This window comes from Cheilinus undulatus, linkage group 15 (genome assembly GCF_018320785.1).
Source record: "Cheilinus undulatus linkage group 15, ASM1832078v1, whole genome shotgun sequence".
NCBI lineage: Eukaryota > Metazoa > Chordata > Actinopteri > Labriformes > Labridae > Cheilinus > Cheilinus undulatus.
This window is the reverse complement of record NC_054879.1, coordinates 9629157-9649550: the sequence shown is the minus strand read 5'-3', so window position 1 is coordinate 9649550 and position 20394 is coordinate 9629157.

Sequence of the window (20394 nt, the reverse complement as noted above, 5' to 3'; positions counted from 1 at the left end):
ATGGATGGGTGGATGGATGGGTGGATGGATGGATGGACGGGGGGATGGATGGATGGATGGATAGATGGATGGATGGATGGATGGGTGGATGGATGGATGGATGGATGGATGGACGGATGGACGGGTGGATGGGTGGATGGATGGATGGATGGACGGATGGATGGACGGATGGGTGGATGGATGGATGGACGGGTGGATGGATGGATGGATGGATGGATGGATGGATGGGTGGATGGGTGGATGGATGGATGGATGGATGGGTGGATGGATGGGTGGATGGATGGATGGACGGGGGGATGGATGGATGGATGGATAGACGGATGGATGGATGGATGGGTGGATGGATGGATGGATGGATGGATGGACGGATGGACGGGTGGATGGGTGGATGGATGGATGGATGGACGGATGGATGGACGGATGGGTGGATGGATGGATGGACGGGGGGATGGATGGATGGATGGATAGACGGATGGATGGATGGATGGGTGGATGGATGGATGGATGGATGGACGGATGGACGGGTGGATGGGTGGATGGATGGATGGATGGATGGATGGATGGGTGTATTGATGAATTAATTATTGCCTGGCCCAGCATTCCTTATGTTCATGTTCACCACTATCTCATCCAACCAGAAACAAGCATCCTCTGATCCACACATCTAAAAAACACAAATGCCACTGAGCAGTTAATCACTGCAGACCTCGATATTACTACCAGTTTCCCCATGACATGACATCTTTGAAGTAAAGTGACCACTGCGATAGTAAACAAAGCAAAGCTATGACCCGGTAGTAATAAAGAATGACCTACTTGTTTTTAAAGTTAAGTACGAAGGACATTAACTAACTTTAATCCTATTAAAGTTCAGCGTGTCCCTTTAAACATCAGCACCTAATCATCGATTCCTGCTGTGGTGGAATTGCTTGCTGTGGCTGGGCAGAGAGGGGCAAAAAGCTGAGCTGCATACTAAATGCTTCTACTGCCTAACTTTGGAATAATTTCACTTGTTCCCCTTTTTTTTAAATTCTCTTTTTTTTTTTTGTTTCTGCACATTTATTAGCAATAATCTGTTGAAATTTTCCTGTTCTGTGCCTCAGCTCACCTCATTAGGTTAGAAGATTAGTAATTATGATAAAGTATTATTGTTGAAAAGGCTCATTGCTTGGTAATTTTGATTTAACTTCCCTAAACAGAGCACATTAAACGCCACACAGAAAGCTGTAGAAATTCAGTGTGAGTGCAGGAATGTTTTTTTTTGGTACCACAGGTGAGTTGTTGACTGTGCTCTCATCCTCCAGCAGAGAGAGAGGCTAAGACGGAGAGATCCTCTGGGAGAGATGGGGTGATAATGTTGCTGAGTGCTTTGGCCTACCTGAGAACTTTTTTGCTGACTGGCTGAATGACAGAGTAGCTGTAGAGACAGGAACAACAACATCTGGATTTGCCAACAAAAAACAGGAGGTAAAGTAAGTGATACTGTTTTCAATTAAATGATGATAGGATGTTCTAAAGTCAGAAGAGAAATAGAGGGTGAAACTAGGGTAGATTGAAATATGCTAGTGTGATAATGTAAGTATAGTAGTGCTATGTGCTGTCCATGAGCGATGAGTCAATTTATGATTCTGTTTTTGAGAAATGTACAAGGAAAAGTTTAAGATTGAAAGATGAAACTACATCTTAAGTGTTTGAACGATCTAACAGCATGCAGTAAAACTCCATGTTTTTGCTGAAATTAGCTGGCTATCTGGAAAGTTTGGCAAAGAAGCAGAATTAGGGTAGCAAAATCTAAAACATTAGACGAGTAAGACAGCGCTGTTATCCTGACAGGACCCTGTTCTAGTGCAGACTTCATTAAAAACACTGAAAATCAACACAGTGAGATTCATATGTTAGTTGTGACTTAAATCAATTCATTTGACAACCAAGGATGCAAAAATACAGTTATCCAACGGCTCAATGTACACCTCTGTTTTTTTGGTCACTGGTTTTTAGTCTTATTCTGATGCCACCAGAACTTCACAGTGTTTATTTTTCTTTCTGTAGGCACTTTTCTGTGTATTTTACACATCTCCAATGGATTAATGAGAAAATTCACTAATTTAATCTCTTACTGTGTTAGAATCTGCACAGAGATTTATTAACAATACATCTATTCTACACCACGCTGCAAAACTGATCTATCTAACCAAGTCTTAAAATCTTACATATAGACAAAAAGTATTTTTGATCTTGTTTTGAGACTAAAATTCTTTGCAAGAACAGAATGTATAAGATTATTGGTATTGTTTTTAGAATATGTGTCTATTTTTTTCTTACTTAGTCACCAAATCCTAAAATTAGTTTTTTTTTAAATGTATATTCCATTTGAGATGACACTGTATCTTTCACTGCCATTTTTAGCTGTGAATACTTGTTTCAAGACCTCCCAGCTTTCCAATTCATACACTTAGACTTAATTGTACCAGCATTAACATTTATTCAGCTGCAGTGCAACATCACAGGTATCAATTCACTGTTACAACAGAGACAATCACAAAAAACAGGTATCATATAGTATCAACACTTCCTGTTTGTTTTTTCATTTCAACTTTTCAATGCAAATACATCATCAAGGCTATACTTTGTCAAGACATACACACTGTTTTTTAAACTGATTGGGTAATATAATGTGTAATCAACTAGCTTTTCAGCATCTATTGACTCTGTTGCCTGTGCAAGATTGGGTACTGCAACGTCATATGCTGAAAGATCTCTTCCCCAACCCACATTTTCATAAAGCTGGTATTCAAAACAATACAATTAACTGTCTACCAAATAAATGTTTTTTAAAAGTCCAAAGACAGGAACTGTCTCATTTGCACCAATGATTATTAGGGACCTGTTCCCATGTTCCTATTAAGAATAAGCCACTTTACTTTGACTGCATGTTGTATGCCATCAGAAAATCCCTGATCTTTGTTGTAATGTACTCCAAGTTTGTCACTTCTGAGACAGGACCCAGCTCTTTCTCATGAACAACAACTGGATGGTCAGTGCCCATTTCATTTTGACAGCATTCAAAAAGCTGATTATGATTCACAAGTGACTTGTTTTTATTTAATTTAGAGTAAATGCTTGGTCTTGTTTAAAGACAAAAACTATTAATAAGAATTCTAGAATTCAGAAGAATAATCTTGTTCAGTGTCTCTAGTTATAAGATCTTTTCTCTCAAACTGAGAAAGAAAGAAATGATGAAAGAAGCATTCACAGGCTAATTCTCAGTTTATTTGACTTAATAAAGTGCTTGTAATAAGTGTCTGAACACTTATTTTAAGATATTCCTCACTTTTCTAAATCTTAAGCATTTTGAAAGATATTTCAATTGAAAATGTTGATGTAGAACTGAGAGGGTTGAGAGATAACAGAGCATTATTTTATTTGTTGTTCTTCTGTGTTTCTTTTGGATTGTCTTGTCTTCCTTTGGTATTAAGAACATATTTTTTGTATGATGATTGCCATTTGCTCTGTGGTGCAAATGTTCTGTTAAAATTTCTTTGAGGCATGAAAAGGTCCTGAATGTTGTGAGACTGGGGCTGCACGGTGGCGTAGGGGTTAGCACTGTTACCTCACAGCAAGCAGGTCCCTGGTTTGCTTCCCAGTCACGACCCCCACCATCCCCCACCGCCCCGAATGGGATAAGCAAGAAAATGGATGGTTTTAGACTTATTTCAAGATGAATCAACCTGGTTAAGACACAGCTTAATCATACTTCACTATCATAAAGTAATTTAGTTTTTTTCACTAAATTTAATAATGGTTTTATAATTTTTCAGCTTAGTTTGCTAAAAGCAAGAAATTAAAGAAATATTTTTACTTATGTTAAGTATATTTCAATTATTTTTATGCTGTTTGAAGCAATCTCAGCTTTAAACCAGCATTTTCTGCTTATTTTAACCCTTTTGAAGGGTTCTGCCAACTAACTTATATCTAGATTTAACAATCTTATTTCTAGATATCTTATCAAGTCAAATTATTTTACTGCATGGACAGATAATTTCACTAGTTTTGAGTAATTTTCTTCTCAGATTTAGTGTTTTTATCTTATATCAAGGCACACATTTTTTGCAGTGTACATACTATAAAATTACAGATTAAAAATGCAGATGCTGTTAATCCCAATGTGTAGTCCAAAGTGCTGTTGCATTAATAAAGTGCTGTATTCACATATAAAATGCAGGTGCAGAAGCTGTAAATGTAATCTTAGACTGCATATGTGGATGTATGCTGCAGGGCCAGAGTTTAACATTCCAACAGCTAGAGGGAAAAACTATTATTCATGCATGTTGTCCATGCTTTTATTGACATGTACCTCAGGAGGCATCAGATTGAACAAGTGATGGGCGGGGTGTGAGGTGTCCCTGGTGATGCTGGGGGAACGGCAAAGGCAGTGAGAGGAGTAGATGGTGTGGATGTCCGCATGATCTTCCCTGCAGTCTTAGACATTCTCTCTAAAAACAGGTCGGTTACTGTATGACCCCTTACGTTTCACTTGTATAAAAGCATCACCCCCAAAACTTATGAGGTCTTACTTCCAATTTTCACATACAGTATAATGGCTGTAATGGCACTGCGGGGCAAATTGTTCCCATTCAGAGCAGTTCTTCTGCCCACCCTCTGGTCTGGCTCCAGCATGTCCCAGAAGCCCCACTCCACTCCCTTTCTTCTCTGGAGGTATGCAGCAGGTCAGTGTTTATTTTGACAGTTTTAATTTTTGTCTCAGTCTTAGTCTTTAGATTAAATGGCTTTTAGTTTTAGTCACACGTTAGTCATTTCTATCTTTTATAGTTTTAGTTGACAAATACTCAAAAACATTTTAGTCTAGTTTTAGTCCATAAAAAGTCCTCACATTTTAGTCTTTAAGTCTAAGCATTTATTATCTTGCCTAAATCTGATACCAAATCATGGTAGTGTGTTATATGCACTCTGCCAAACCTGGGGTCCCTGCTTTCTACAACTGAGAGGAAGAATAGCTACAGATACGCCATACACTATATTGGCAAAAATATTCACTCACCCATCCAAATAATTGAAATCAGGTGTTCCAATCACTTCCATGGCCACAGGTGTAAAAGTCAAGCACCTAGGCATGCAGACTGTTTCTACAAACATTTGTGAAAGAATGGGTCACTCTCAGCGTGGTACTGTGATAGGATGCCACCTTTGCAACAAGTCCAGTCGTGAAATTTCCTTTCTCCTAAATATTCCACAGTCAACTGTCAGTGGTATTATAACAAAGTGGAGGCAACTGGGAATGACAGCAACTCAGCCACGAAGTGGTAGGCCACATAAAATGACAGAGTGGGTTCAGCGGATGCTGAGGTGCATAGTGCACAGAGGTCGCCAACTTTATGCAGAGTGAAATGGCTACAGACCTCCAAACTTCATGTGGCCTTCAGATTGGCTCAAGAACAGTACGTAGAGAGCTTCATGGAATGGGTTTCCATGGTCGAGCAGCTGCATCCAAGCCATACATCACCAAGTGCAATGCAAAGCGTCAGATACAGTGGTGAAAAGCCCGCCACCACTGGACTCTAGAGCAGTGGAGATGCATTCTCTGGAGAGATGAATTGGGCTTCTCCATCTGGCAATCTGATGGACGAGTCTGGGTTTGGTGGTTGCCAGGAGAATGGTACTTGTCTGACTGCATTGTGCCAAGTATAAAGTTTGGTGGAGGGGGGATTAGGGTGTGGAGATGTTGTTCAGGAGCTGGGCTTGGCCCCTTAGTTCCAGTGAAAGGAACTCTGAATGCTTCAGCATACCAAGAGATTTTGGACAATTCCATGCTCCCAACTTTGTGGGAACACTTTGGGGATGGTCCCTTCCTGTTCCAACATGACTGTGCACCAGTGCACAAAGCAAAGTCCATAAAGACATGGATGAGAGAGTTTTGTGTGGATGAACTTGACTGGCCTGTACAGAGTCCTGACCTCAACCTTTGGGATGAATTAGAGCGGAGACTGAGAGCCAGGCCTTCTTGTCCAACATCAGTGTGTGATGACAAAACACAAATGCGCTTGTGGAAGAATGGTCAAAAATTCCCATAAACACACTCCTAAACCTTGTGGAAAGCCTTCCCAGAAGAGTTGAAGTTGTTATAGCTGCAAAGGGCGGACTGATGTCATATTAAACCCTGTGGATTAAGAATGGGATGTCACTACAGTTCATATGCGAGTCAAGGCAGGTGAGCGAATACTTTTGGCAATATAGTGTATGTTGACAGATTTACCCACAGTGGAGAAATATCATGGATTTTGACCATCAGGCAAAAACTAAATTACATTTTAGTCAAGTTTTAGTTATCTTGATGAAAACTTAACTCCCTTTCAGTCAGTCTTAGTCATCAAAGATCTATTTTTGGCAAGTCTTAGTCTAGTCTTTCTCATGGAAAAAAGGCTGTTGATGAACATTTTTAGTCGTAGTTTAAGGGGGCTTTCACACCTGAAAGTCCGGACCGAGGTCCGTGTTTTTGATACATTGTATACATGTGGTTCAGTCTGTTTGGGTTTCACACTGTCATTATTGCAACCGGACTAACCGACTTTACATGACGAACCTACGTGATATCGTCATCAACTACGTGGTTTGCGTGTCTCTGTAGTTTACATTGATTGGTCATTTAGCCGGCGGGCGTCTGATGTCAACACGTTCAATAATGCGAGTCTTGAATGTTGTAAACAATGAATGAAATCGTCATTCCTACCACCATATTATTGTTGATTTTCTACTACCAAAAGCGACAACTTGAAGAGCTGTACATAAGGCTGGTCCGAGTTCATTGTATGAGTTTTATCATTAGATGACAACTTTACCGTCGTCGACAGAAAAGGAAAGAAAGTATGCAATCCTGCGAGCCACTGCAACACCGACTCGGGAGAGAAGGTATGTGTTGTAAAACTCTTGAAAAGATGAGCTGTCAATGATGAGGTATAACTTTATTTACAATGTTATGAAATATCCGTGCTTGGACAATCCCCATTTAACATAATAAAAGACACTTCTACTCCTCGCATAACTTAAAGCAGCTACCGTTAGCCCACCCTGTCCAGGCTGCTGGTTAATTTCAGTCCGTGAGATTGCTGTGGGCTCTTCCGTGGCTCATGTTGTTATGGTGAAGGATTTCCTTTGCTGGTATTCATGTCATAATTTCCTGTCATTGATACGAAGGTCCGAGCCTTTCAATATAATGCCTTCACACTGGGCATGAACCGGACCATGGTTCTGGATCGAGACCATCTCATTTGGTCGGACCAAGGTCCGGCTGTTTGGTCCGGATCATGGTCCAGGGGAGGTTTCACACCTATCATTTTGGTTCGGACCAAACGGAAAAGTCCAAAAGTCCGGAGCAAACGGCGTAGGTGTGAAAGCCCCCTTAGTCGACAAAATGACCACAGCAGCAGGTCTTTTTTCAGCTCTGGTTGCTGTCAATCTATGTAGATGGAAAGGTTAATTTTTGAGGTGGAAAACAGCAGAATTTAACATAAAACTACACATACTTTGTAGCAAACATAAACCTTTGAACTTCATAATGTACTCACCCATGGCAGAAGCAATAAAATCATGGAATCATGTGGTAATGAATGGCAAATCGACCCTGTAAAGGCAAAATGATCCACTGTTGACATTATATTCCTGCGTGAACTCACAGTTCTCACCTGGTCTCTGCCCTCTTGTCTCAAGCTGATCAGAGTTGCACCACATAACACAACCCTACATCCCTTGTTTTCAGTTTGGTTTGGAGACTGGTGCAGCCAGTGTGTGTGGAAAAGAAGGGTTAAACTTCACTGCTCCTCCACTGACAGTCCTTATCACTATCTGTTTGTTATCACTGAGCGTGAGACTCCCACATTCACAGATTCTGTGGTCTTCATGAAGGTAGTAAAGTACCACATATTAAAAACAAAATCTAAGTTGGGTCACTTTTAACTGTAGTGTGAATGACACCTTTGTAAGCTGACCCAAAAGATAGTCTGAAGCAACATTTCTGATATAGGGAGTGCCATTGTTCAGCCTCACTTCTCCAAAGCTACATTTTGCAAAAATGAAAAATAAAATAAAACAAAAATAAAAAAGGAATGTTCTTTCATTTTATTCTTTCTATGACTTACAAGAACATGTACTGTGCTGCACCAAACCCATCCAAAACAGGTCAAGAAATGGTAGAGAACTTTTGATTTGTGCTCTTGCTTCTGTTGTCTTCTAGGCTTTCACCGCATTTATACTTTATTTAGCCATTTTAATCTGTGCAACCTACCAGGAGTTTCTCTAAGTGAAGAGGAGGAAAGATTTGCTTGTCAGCAGCTGTCACAGAGGGGAATGCATCATCACATCAGTTACAGCACTCTAACAGCAAGAGTACAATACTCTGGAGTCTCAGCGCTGGTGGGATGTATCGTTAGAGCCGGAGTGAAACACAAAGAGAACACCGCTGGGTGGATGAGCCACTTTACTCTCCTCAATCTAGATGTTGTAATACTGTGTAAAGCACTGTGTAATAAAAGTTGAAATAGGATAAGTGCACGAGTTCCACTAACTCAGATTTTTCACTGTGTGACCTTTGAGTGAAAGTTTACTGTTCATGAATCTGAAATGCGTCAATCAGGAAAGGCCTATATAATGTGAGGAGGATATAGCAGTCCATTACTGAAGTAAAGTACAACAGATTAAGAATTAAAGGCCTCATATGAAACTTTTAGTTACTTTCGCACCAGTCTCTCAGACCAAAGAAAGCTTGACTTTCACCAAACCTTCATTGTCCCTCAGTGCAACTCCAATCAAATGTGCTGCCAAAAGGCCTCTCTCTCCCCAACATGGTGTAAAAAAGATTACCAGACATGTTTGAGCCACTGAGTGAGACCAGCTTAAGGGAGTGTAAACACCAAGCTGAGAACAACAAACCAAGAGGAACAGGGAACTCACTCTCTTTGTAGATAGTCAATAAAACATAGTATTTAATAAAGATATTTTAATATTAAACTTTTGCATGCTAAACGTTTAAGGGCATGCAGTATATTAGCCATAGGTGATTGTTTTAATCCCTATCTGCTGTTATTTAATGTCCTACTCAATCCGATCGACCGGCCTTTTCCCTGCATCTCTATAATGACAATAATTGATGTGAGGTTAGCTGGTGGCGTCTGACTGCATCAAACTGATGTGATTGCATGGCCATTATTATAAAGCCAAAATGTATGCATTTTTGAGTGGAAATGCTTTTTTTTCAGACATAAATAGTAGGTTTCGTTCTTATTAATTGCAGTGTTTTCAGATTTTGTGACACAGAGCAAACACTATAGAGCAATGACAGAAAGGAGATAATTCCAGATACTGAATTTTATTTTTTACTTTTGAACTGTGATGAAATGAAGAAAAACTTCTTACACTGAGTATTTCATTATATGTTCTCCAGAGATTGCAATGCTTTCATGTCATTAGTGTAATGTCTACACTAGAGCAACTCTATCATGATCATCTTTAAAGTGAAACAGCTTGACTGTGACTACATTTCCCAGCAGGACATTAACAACATTTGCAGTTCAGACCTGAAACTTCATCCCTTAAAGACGCTGTAAAGTTAAATCCAAATTTCATGTCCTAACACACTAGATATTTTGGAATAAGGTTGCTGTAAACATGTGAAAACACTGAGATCTATATGTGACTGAATTCTGGGAAGCTGTTCACTACTTTCCTGGTTGGGTTTAGTCTGTGCCGAGCAAATACCAGAGCCTGTGACATCCCTGGTTTTGATGGAGAATTACCCTGCCCCAAATGCACAGTTCATTTCAATACAGTCTGTTGTTAGTTGATGTCACTGACTTTACTGAACGTTAACAGCCAGTTAAATACTGATTTTTTGTTCATTTTAAAACCACATCTATCAGCCACAGTAGACTTTGCATCATAAAAGCATCATAACAGAGATTTAATCCAGAAAAGGGACTTTGTCTCTGCTCTGGCACAGAGCCAGGCAGCTTCGCTATTAGGTCAATAAAAGGTCAGGGGGAGACTAAATGCTGGGGTGTTTGTCTAGTTTTTACTTGAACCAGATCCAGCAGTAACAAACATTTTACCTACTGAAGCTGTCTTTTAAGCTGCATTTCATTTGTTTTTAGTCCTGGATGATAAAAAAAGAAGCAGACTGTCGCTGTCTCTCTACAACAGAAACAGTTTCATCCTTCATGTCTTGTAGCTTCAACATGATAGAGTTTAGTAAAGTATCCGTTGACTGATAGTTCTATTCCTGCCAAGTTTGTCACAATAAAAGTCTTCAATGCTAATCATCTTTGAAGACTTTTATTTTGAAGAGCAACTTCAGCAGCAACTTTTCATAAACAGGAGAGAGACTTGACTTAACATAACTCAGAAAATGAGATATAAGGAACACCTGAACTGTTAAATACAGGATGAGAGAATGAAACGGAGACTTTTCTGCTCTAAACTGTCTGTCATGATGTAAATGTGATTGTTTCTCTGGAAGCTGACACAGAGAGCTGTCAGGTCCAGCAGAGCAAACAGATTATTCCTCCAATCAGGATGTAGCATTCTTAAAATCAGAGAGGATTGTTTTTCTCCTGAGTGGGCGTGGCTTCAGCTCATTCAACCGACACGCCCACACCACCCTGGAGCAGATTTTACTGCCTCAATTTTCATGATTTTGAAGCTTGATTTTATAACCTAAGAGATGTTTTGACTGAAACTTGACATGGTGGTTCACAACACAGTGGCCTGTCATACAACAAACCTAAATACTGATTTAATACCACTTTACAGGGACTCAATGAATCAGGAAAGGAGAAACTAATTATATTTAGAGCAAGCAAATTTTAGAATTTTCTGTCACACTACAAATACATTTTTATTTTTATGTCTTTATTTTGTCACTTAACTTTAGATACTTTTATAACTGTTTTCAATCAAAGAGTGGAAAACTAGGCTGTACACTCTTCAACAAATTTAACAAGCTTCAGCTCTACAGTTTTCTTTTGTCAGAAAACTTGCTGAATATTCTGATCTTTTGGTCGCATCACCATAATTTTGCTGATTTAAGATTTTGCCTTATTATGCCACAAGTTAAAGTTCAAATTTGTGAGTAATGAATGTACCCACACTAACCCCCACACACAGAGATGCTAACATAAGCAATCAGAAAAGCCACCTGTCGGTACAAGCATGGATTGATGACTTCTGATTTGTTGATATGGAGGAAATTTTGTATTGAAATGACAGCATCATGTCCAAAATATAGAGTCATCGATACAGAGGCCACAATCTCCTTCACGCAAATGCAGTCATTAGACTTTAAAACAGAATTCCTGCAATAGTGAACAAGAGTGCATGTGCTTACATCGGCTTTACACTGACCCGAACGACAGCAGCATATTGCAGCAACAGACAATGTGTGAGATTACTCAGCATGCCGGAGTTAAAAACAAGGAGACGTGACTCATCCTCTGCTCATCAACTCGGTCCGAAGTTTTTAAAGTTCAGTTCCAAAGGCTGAACAAATCAGAACCAACTCATAAGGCAACACATGTTCTGCTTATTTCATCAGAATCTAGTATTACTAGTATTTAGAGGGACTTCCTTCACTTTTTGAAGAAGTAGTTGTTTTTCCCTGTGATTATTGGCAGTGGGAATCCAAATGTGTGGGTAGAACCGAAGTCATACTGAGAGCTTGAATGTCATCCACTGAGTAATACATATGACACATTTTCACACTGCGGGTGCCACGTTATGCACGGGTCGAGTGCCATCACTTAAGGTTGCTCAGTAGTTTCTGCACTAATAGTGCAATCAATGCTTCAGAGATGCTTGTGTGGGATCCTGTGATCTTAGTATTAATAAAATTGCTTTAATAAGAGCATTAATGTGGATATTATACATTCTAATCTGCATTCAAAAAATAGAGCAAAAATGACTCACAAAGCTTTGTGGCTTTGTGTGAAAATACATATGTCCTCATTGTTTAAGATGGTGTGTTATATAAATCAAAATGTTGGAATTATGATCAGTGTAAATGTTTCATTAGTTTGTACGTTTTTAAAAACTAAACATAGTTTTTTGTGGCACTATAATTTAGTAAATCATATTCACATATACACTTCATACTCAGGGATCAAGATGAGAAGCTAAAACTTGAACTTGTCTGACTCGTCTATTCCTGGTTGATAGTCATACAAGCTAAGGTCCAGATTTTTGCTACATTGATACTTTTTCAACACCCTACATTTTAATCCATACAGTATTCATCATTTGTATACATAACGTTATGTAATTATTGAAGTAATAAAAATAAAGACAGACAATGTCACATTTTCCATGCTGTAGATGAGGCGGCGTCTGCTGTAGAACATCATAATGAGCATATTTGGCTTTAAATCACTGCTTTTTGTAAGCTGATGCAGCATTACATACTGGTGAAAAGAAACATAATGAAGCAATGATTGCATGTACTGAATTGCTTATGCAGGGAATAAAGGTCATGACCTCTTCACATCACAACTCACCTTGCAGTTATGGCTGTTTGATTATGTTAAAAACATAATCATGCCCATTTAAACTGATACTGGTGTTACAATTATTCAATCCTGTCAATACTTTCTGTGTGAATTTTATGATTGAAGAAATGTATCGCATTTCTCGAGGGAAAGCCAAAACCAAGTAACAAATTCTGCATGTTACTTTGCACTGTTTCTAGTGTGACTCCTTAAAACCAAGTAGTTGAATATGACTAAGATGATTTTACCTTTTTTTTTTAGTTCACTAGCAGCTGCCCTTTTGTCATCCTCTTCAGCTCTCTTCTCTCTCTGCTCCTCACTTAAATTAAAGTTAGAGCCGTTTTGGTGGGAGGGGTAGACGACATGATCTGCTGTAAAGAAAGCTGGACTCTATTTACCATACATGAAATAACCCATGGATGACATGACCAACAGAGGACACCATGCAGATTCATTCACAAACAACCAGATTCCACTCTGACAATCTTGCACCAGTCAAAACAGCTTTGAGTATAAAAGCTAAATGTGAAGAGCTGCTAGAGCTACTGTGCTAACAATTTCCATTCAGATCCTCTCTTTGTCAGTTTGAGTGTGGTTTGCTTCACAGGACACTCTAAAAAAACAAGTCGGTCCTCCATTTCTGACATCCGTCTAACCTGATGCATTGCTTTTACTAGTACTGCAATGGCTGAGTTTGTTGTGCTTCCCTTTTCAGTCAGCTTGCATCTTCATTGGCTAGTGCTCTATTTGGCCAAACCAAAAGAGCCAGGCTTTTCAGTTAGTGGCTCTGGGCCCCTCAGTGTCATTTTCAATGGCCCCTTGATCCACACTTATTTTTATGTATGTATTTGTGTGGTCATTTATTTCCCAATTTGTTTGTCCCACCTCACAGTGTTGTTGGTATCCTCATTAAGGGATACTTGATATTGGACTCTTGCTGATATCTTATATGCAGACCTAATGCTTTAATCCATGAAACCCACAATTAAAAGTTTGAAGATAAAGGAATTAGGAATATACAGTCTTTAAAACACACTTAAAGTGTAAGGGGCTGATGATGAATAATGAAATTAATGGAATGGATGGAATTAGGCAAGAGAAAAGTCATTTACAGCTGCAAAGGCATACGCTTGTGTCAATTTAAGAGGGTGTTATGGATGAGAAAAAAAAAAATTAACTATAAAAAATATTACCAAACCATCATGTAATACACTATATGGGCAAAAGTATTTGGCAGCCTGACCATTACACCAACAGGTACAGTGTCGGCATTGCTTTAAAATACATGTACTTTAATATGGAGTCGGATAAAATGGGTTCCACTCTTCTTGGAAGGCTTTCCATGAGATTTTGGAGTGTTTCTGTGGGAAATTGTGCCCATTCATCTTGTAGAGCATTCATGAGGTTAGGCACTGATATTTGATGAGAAAGCCTGGCTAACAGTCTGTTCCAGTTCATCCCAAAGGTACCGGCCAGTCAAGTTCTTCCACACCACACTCATCAAAGCATGTCTTCATTGTCCTTATAGTTGCCACAGAACATAGCCTTGTACAAAATGTCTTGGTATGCTGAAGGCTGGCCTTCACTGGAGATAAAACCCTGAAAAACAGCCCCATGCCATAATCCCTCCTCCATCAAACCTCAAATCAGGCACAATGCAGTGAGGCAGGTAAAGATCTTCTGGAAACCACTCAACCCAGACTTGCCAATCAGACTGCCAGACAGAGAAGTGTGATTCGTGTACACCACCCCATCCAACTCTTTGCATAAGAACTTGGTGAGCTGAGGTTTGCATGCAGCTGCTCAACCGTGGAAACCCATTCCATGAAACAGTTTTTGTATCACTAATGAGTGCATGGCAAGGTGCTTAGTTTTATGCACCTGTGGCCACTGGTTTGACTGAAACACCTCAATTCAATAATTAACACATGTGGCCAAGGTCCTTTTTCAGGAGTCAGCCCCCATTTTAAACAATTAAATAGCCTTGCCATAAAGAGTCTGATTGGCTGAATGCTGATCATAAATACTGAACACATTTAATATTTAAGATTGCAAGCAGGCTCTGACTATCTTCTGAGCAGATCAGGGATGGTAAAATCCCTCTAAACTCAACCCTAACCATAAAGAGCCAATTTGGTTGTTGGCTTTCACACATGCAGCTCACTCTGAAAAGTTTTCCAGGAGTTTTGGGTAGGTGCAAAAGTAGCTTTAGATGCTTATAAATTGTAATGTCTCGATGTAGAAATACTCTTTTACAAGTCCTGCATTTAAAACAAAATAAATAACAGCATTTGAAAAAATAACAATCCAGTTATACTGTATCAATCAAATAATGTGACATTCTGGACGAAGGAACTTCCTGCAAGAGCATGTGTGGCTCCTATAATCATAATGATAACGCTGACATCTCCTAACCCCCAATTTTTCCCCATTCTGCTCCTAATAATAGCTAATCTTTATCTCCCATCAACTAAAAGCTTGAATACTTAGGTGACCAATAGGAGAAGTTGAAGAAAAAGGAAATTACATAGCTCTGCTGCCAATAAAAGAAATCACATAATAACGTCAATCTTCCACCTCAGTGGGGTTCGAGGAAGGCTTCAACACAGATGAGCATTACTGCCATTTTAAATTAGCATATGTGCACAATCTACATGTCAATGGCTCCCTAGTGTGCAGCGTACTGATAACGCTACAGTGAAATAAATGAACAATCCAGCATGGTGGAGGCGCACACTGTTCAAACACAAACACGAATAAGTAATGCATGCATGGTGCGCGAGAGCAATGGAAAAGGAAGAAATACACTGACAGCACTTCATGGTTAATGAAGGCATATGGCGTTATGAAATCCTCCAGCAGACATACATCACAATGCACATTTATTCCCTCTGAAGCAATGCAAATGAATGGCATTGTTACTGGAAGAATGCAATCGATTTAAAATATGGTAATTATATCTACATTATGTGTCATTTGTAATCTTTCACCTTTTTCTAGTTCCCACAGAGCACAATTTTGAGCCTGTCGCTGTACTCTGTGTGCGTCTTTATTTTTGTTTGACCATGTGGAAATCCATTAATGCACAATTCACAGTATCTATGGGTTTTTAACACCCAGGAATTGGTGTTACTGCTGCAGGACATTGGCACATTAGAGCACACAGCATGCAGTTTGATAGCAGTGAGAATAAAGATCAAAAGTGTTCCAGAGTGAGGCTAAAATGAATCATGGGATTGACGGACAGATTGGTGCAGCATCAGCAGTAATGCGGATGGTGTGCTATTGTGGTGGTGAGGAGGGAGCAGAGCAGAAAGGCAAAGCTATAGATTTGTCAATAGAAATTTCCACCTTTACCTATGGCCAGAAAGATTCATATTGCAGATACAAATGGCTGGAACAGTTTTCCTCTAAAGAGTGGCTGTACTCAGCCTTAAGCCAAGGTTAGAATACAGAGTCTCTCAGAAGTGAAGCTGGGCAGATGTAAACCGATCTGTAAAAAAAAGGAGCCTCTAAAATTGTGGAACAGTTTCAGAGAAATGTTCTTCAATGTAAGACTGAGCAGTCTTCGAATATCCTACCATCTACAAAATGTCATCAAAAGATCCAGAGAATCTGGAGAAATCTGTGTGTGCAAGGGACAAGGTTGAAGGTCACATTAGGATGCTTGTGATCTCTGGACCCACAGGCAGCACCTGAAACTGACATAATTCTGTACTGGAAATCACTGCATGGGCTCAGGAACACAGTGTCTGTCAACACAGTTCACCGTGCAATTCACAAATGCAAGTCAAAGCTGTATTGTGCAAAACAGAAGCCATTTGGGAACATGATCCGGAAATGCCGCTTTTACACACATTTAATCCTGCTCTGGACACAGGCTGTCCTATGACATGAGAGCTTGTTTGGTGCAGCACTGAAAGGCATCAAAAATTAAACAGAGAGATGGAACAGTTCATGATGCATAAAGGAATGTCAGGGGGATTCAGATAGTACACAGAGATGCAGAGGAATGACTGTAGGGGCTCATATGAGTTACAAAGTCCAGGTTTCATTAAACAGAAGTGCTTGGAACTCTGATCAGGCTCCAGATTGTATGCTGTGAGCGATAACTCTCCACTATGAACTATTTTCTCTCTCTCTCTCCTCACAGGGCTCTGAACAGTTCACATAGCCTACTGATCCCAGGTCAGGTGAAATAATCTCGGTGTCAGATCAGATATCGTGTAAATCTGTTGCAGGTTTTACAGCCTAAAAACAACACTTATCTATACTGAGTCATCAACATGTATAAATTCATTAACAGTGAATGCCTCGTGTGATGACATCGGTGCGTGACATATCCATGCCCAGGCCTGGATGCGTTGAGCAGTGTGAATGTGGGCCAAAGGGGGGGTTGGAGAGGGGGTCAAATGGACTTTAGCACGAAACTGTATGAATGGCCTAGTGTGAGTGCACCTCCCGAACTGTGAACTTTTTTCCCCCTACTTTGGTAAATAGAAGCTGTGTGCTGTCCGCTGTGTCGTGATCACGGAGATCTTATGATCAAAGACAGATACACGCTGATTGTTTCGTAATTAATTGTTTTTTTAGTAAAGCATGATGAGCCTAAAAAATATACTAATGCTTCAAAAAGCTTGTATTTTTATTTTAAGATCATTTAGAGCACCAAACAGGCGCAGTAAGGAACCTATCATGGATTAAACTGGTTCTCAACATGGTAAATTTATTTCTTTTAAACCTGAACAACCAGTTGATTGGTTGGTTCCTGGGTGTAATTTTGGTTGACTAAGTTTTTCTGTGGTTGACTACAGGCCTACTATTTTCTGGTAATCATGGACACCATGTCCTAGTGACTGAAGAGAAGGGCCACCCAGCTTCTCACTCAACGAAAAGTTCAAAAGCCTGCATCCACTGATGCCTATGGGGTGGGTGGTACATATTTTTAGGAAAGGCCTTGAATATTTCAGCAAGAAAATGCTAAACCACACACCATATCTATCACAACAGCATGGCTTCACAATAGAAAAGTCCAGTTGCTGAATTGGCCTGCCTGCAGTCCACATCATAAAATGGAAAATCTTACAAAGAATAGAGTCACTTCTCCTTCACAATGAAAGGAGCAATCTTCAGCCATTTGATTAAGATGCCTCCCGGGCATCGTCCTCAGGACGCGATCAAAAGGACGAGACCAGAGGGTTGACCCAGAGCTCGCAGGGGGGGATTATTTATCCCTCATGGTCTGGGAACGCCTCAGGAGTTGAAGATGTTGTGCAGCGGGACACTAGGTCAACCTTGCTAAGCTACTATTATGACCCAGCCCTGATAAACACAAGACAATTTATGACTGGAGAATAAGGACAAGCAGTGGGTTTAGCTTGGATAGGGACTGAAGTCTTCAAAATACTGTTTTATTTTTTATAACCTTGATTCTTACCTCCAATTGAGATTTTAAAAAAGACTCTTTTAGAGGGGTATTTTAGGACAGCAGCATAAAGGTTTCACACAAAGACCAGACAACAGACCATAACAGACAGATATTACACAGGACAATAAAATATCAGCATATCAAATGCTCTGGGACATTTCATTTCATGGTCTAATATGCTCACTCCTGCATGAAATAAAGCCTTTTTGTTGACCTATTTTAAGAATCTTATCTGAGTGATAAATCAGTTTGTGGTCTCTGTTCACACAGGTACATTTACCATATTGTGTAATGTGTAAGAACAGTGCTCTCTGATTGGTCAGAATTTCTTGCAGGGAAAAAATCCCAGAAACAAACAAGGACTGACTGACTTCTGCTTGGCTGCTCCAAAGCCACTTTCCAATTTCAAAATGGACAGACAACAAGGATTAATGCTGGCTCTGGTCATCAGTTTTTATTGTTTACATTTATCACTATAGGCAGCTTGAAAATGAGGCACAAATGCAGCTCATAAATAACACGTTGATGTCAGCCTACCGGGGTATTATCATGACAGTTCATGAGACGGTGCACATTGATCCTCCTGTTTGAGCCTGAGGTCTTTAACACATGTTCATCAATGATGAAGAAGATATTGGCTCCTGAGATTTATGGTAGCTAATTAAATCAAAACCAGCGCAGTGCTTCCTGCAGATAGGCCAGGTTGAGGTTGGTGCATGTTCTTACAATTCCATAGAGAGAAAAACAGCCGGGGTCAAGCTCAGCAAAAGTCAACATACATGTGTCATTTTGCAGCCAGGGTCAAGAATGACAGTGTCTCTTCGTCCGTTTTATCCCTGGTAACGAGCCCAGAGACGGCTGGTGTTTTTGGGCCCTTAGGACATTCACCCTTCTACTACTACTGCTGCTCACATGGTTGACTTTATTTTTTCGCCAGATTATTTTCCCATGAAAATGTTTAAAATTTTAAATGTTCAAAATAATTTAAGAAATAAGAATTGTTTGTAAATCAGTTCACCAAAGAATGCAAATGCCAAAGAGACACTGTAGTGGTAACAAAATAGCCATATTTTAAAGCTCATGCATGGAGTTGGTATAGTTGCAGTACTTGAGAGCATGGGTTGTTTGTGAAAGAGCTGGTTCAAAGAGCCAGCTCTTTATGTGACGCTGTTTGAGAGCTATTTTATATCATTACAAAAATTTTTTTCAATATTTTATATTATTATTATTTAATAATATTATTTTCATTTATTTTATGATCTCATCTACATACACTTTCACAGGCACATCTCACATTGGGGGGGGGGCAGTATATTAAAAAAAATAAAAGCATTATCTTTTCATTAATTCAAAAAACTGAGCACAGTTAGACTAACATACCAGCACAAATATCAAGTATATGTCCTGATATTGCTAAATCTAGCAGGTCAAATGAACATAACTGGTACTATAATGAAGAGCCGTTTGGGAGCCGAAAGAGTCAGCTCTTCTTGCTGAACCAAACCGAATGATCCGGATCACTGAAAAGAGCCTAAATTCCCAACACTATACAGAAGTAAACTGTCTAAGCCCCCTGTGTTTACCGAGAATATGAGCGGCAGATTAGTTAACTAAAGTTTTGCCAAAATGGTTCTCGTACCGCCAGGCTAACTTCCTCGAACACATTCCAATTCCAGAAAAACTTTACAATTAAGTCTGTCTCTGATACTGCTGAGATACAAGAAACTCTGAAAAAGATGTAACAGGAAATGAGCTGTTTAAGCAGCACGACCCTGCAAAGCAGACAGGTTCACCCGTTTTCGTGCTTCTCACTGACGAATCCATCTTGCAAAGCTGCCATCTGGACTGGATTGGAACACAGGCGTGCCAGGTTACAGAAAATGAGAGCCTAGTTAACCATTCTGGCCAGGAAACACAGGGGGCTCAGAATTGTTCTGAATTCAGCAGTTATTAAGCAGTAAGTTATGCCAGAATTAAGAGAAAAAAAAAACATACAGACATCGCAAGTATATGAACTTGTTGGGAAGCAAACCCAGGTTTCCTGAATCACACTCACCTATGCTACAAAAAAAAAAAAAAAAAAAAAAAATCTAGTACTGCACTGACAAACAAACATGTTTAAGTCTCACTGGTTGGCTCTTAAAAAAATCCAAGAGCAGAAAAAAAACATTTCAAGTGCAGAGAAAGTTTTGTACAGCATCAGAGAAATGTTTTACATGTGAACAGAAATATTATGGTTTGCAACCTGAATTGAGGGGAGAATGGTTCGGCCATGACAGAGGAAATTTGAGCAAACTAAAGATTTAAAAAAGAGCAAGGAGACATTTGAAGCACAAAAAGAGAAAATCTAAGCATAAAGAGGCACTCATGGGCATCAGTGCAGGTTTCAATGGAAAGTTTGAAGAAAAGTCAGAGCCCAAAATC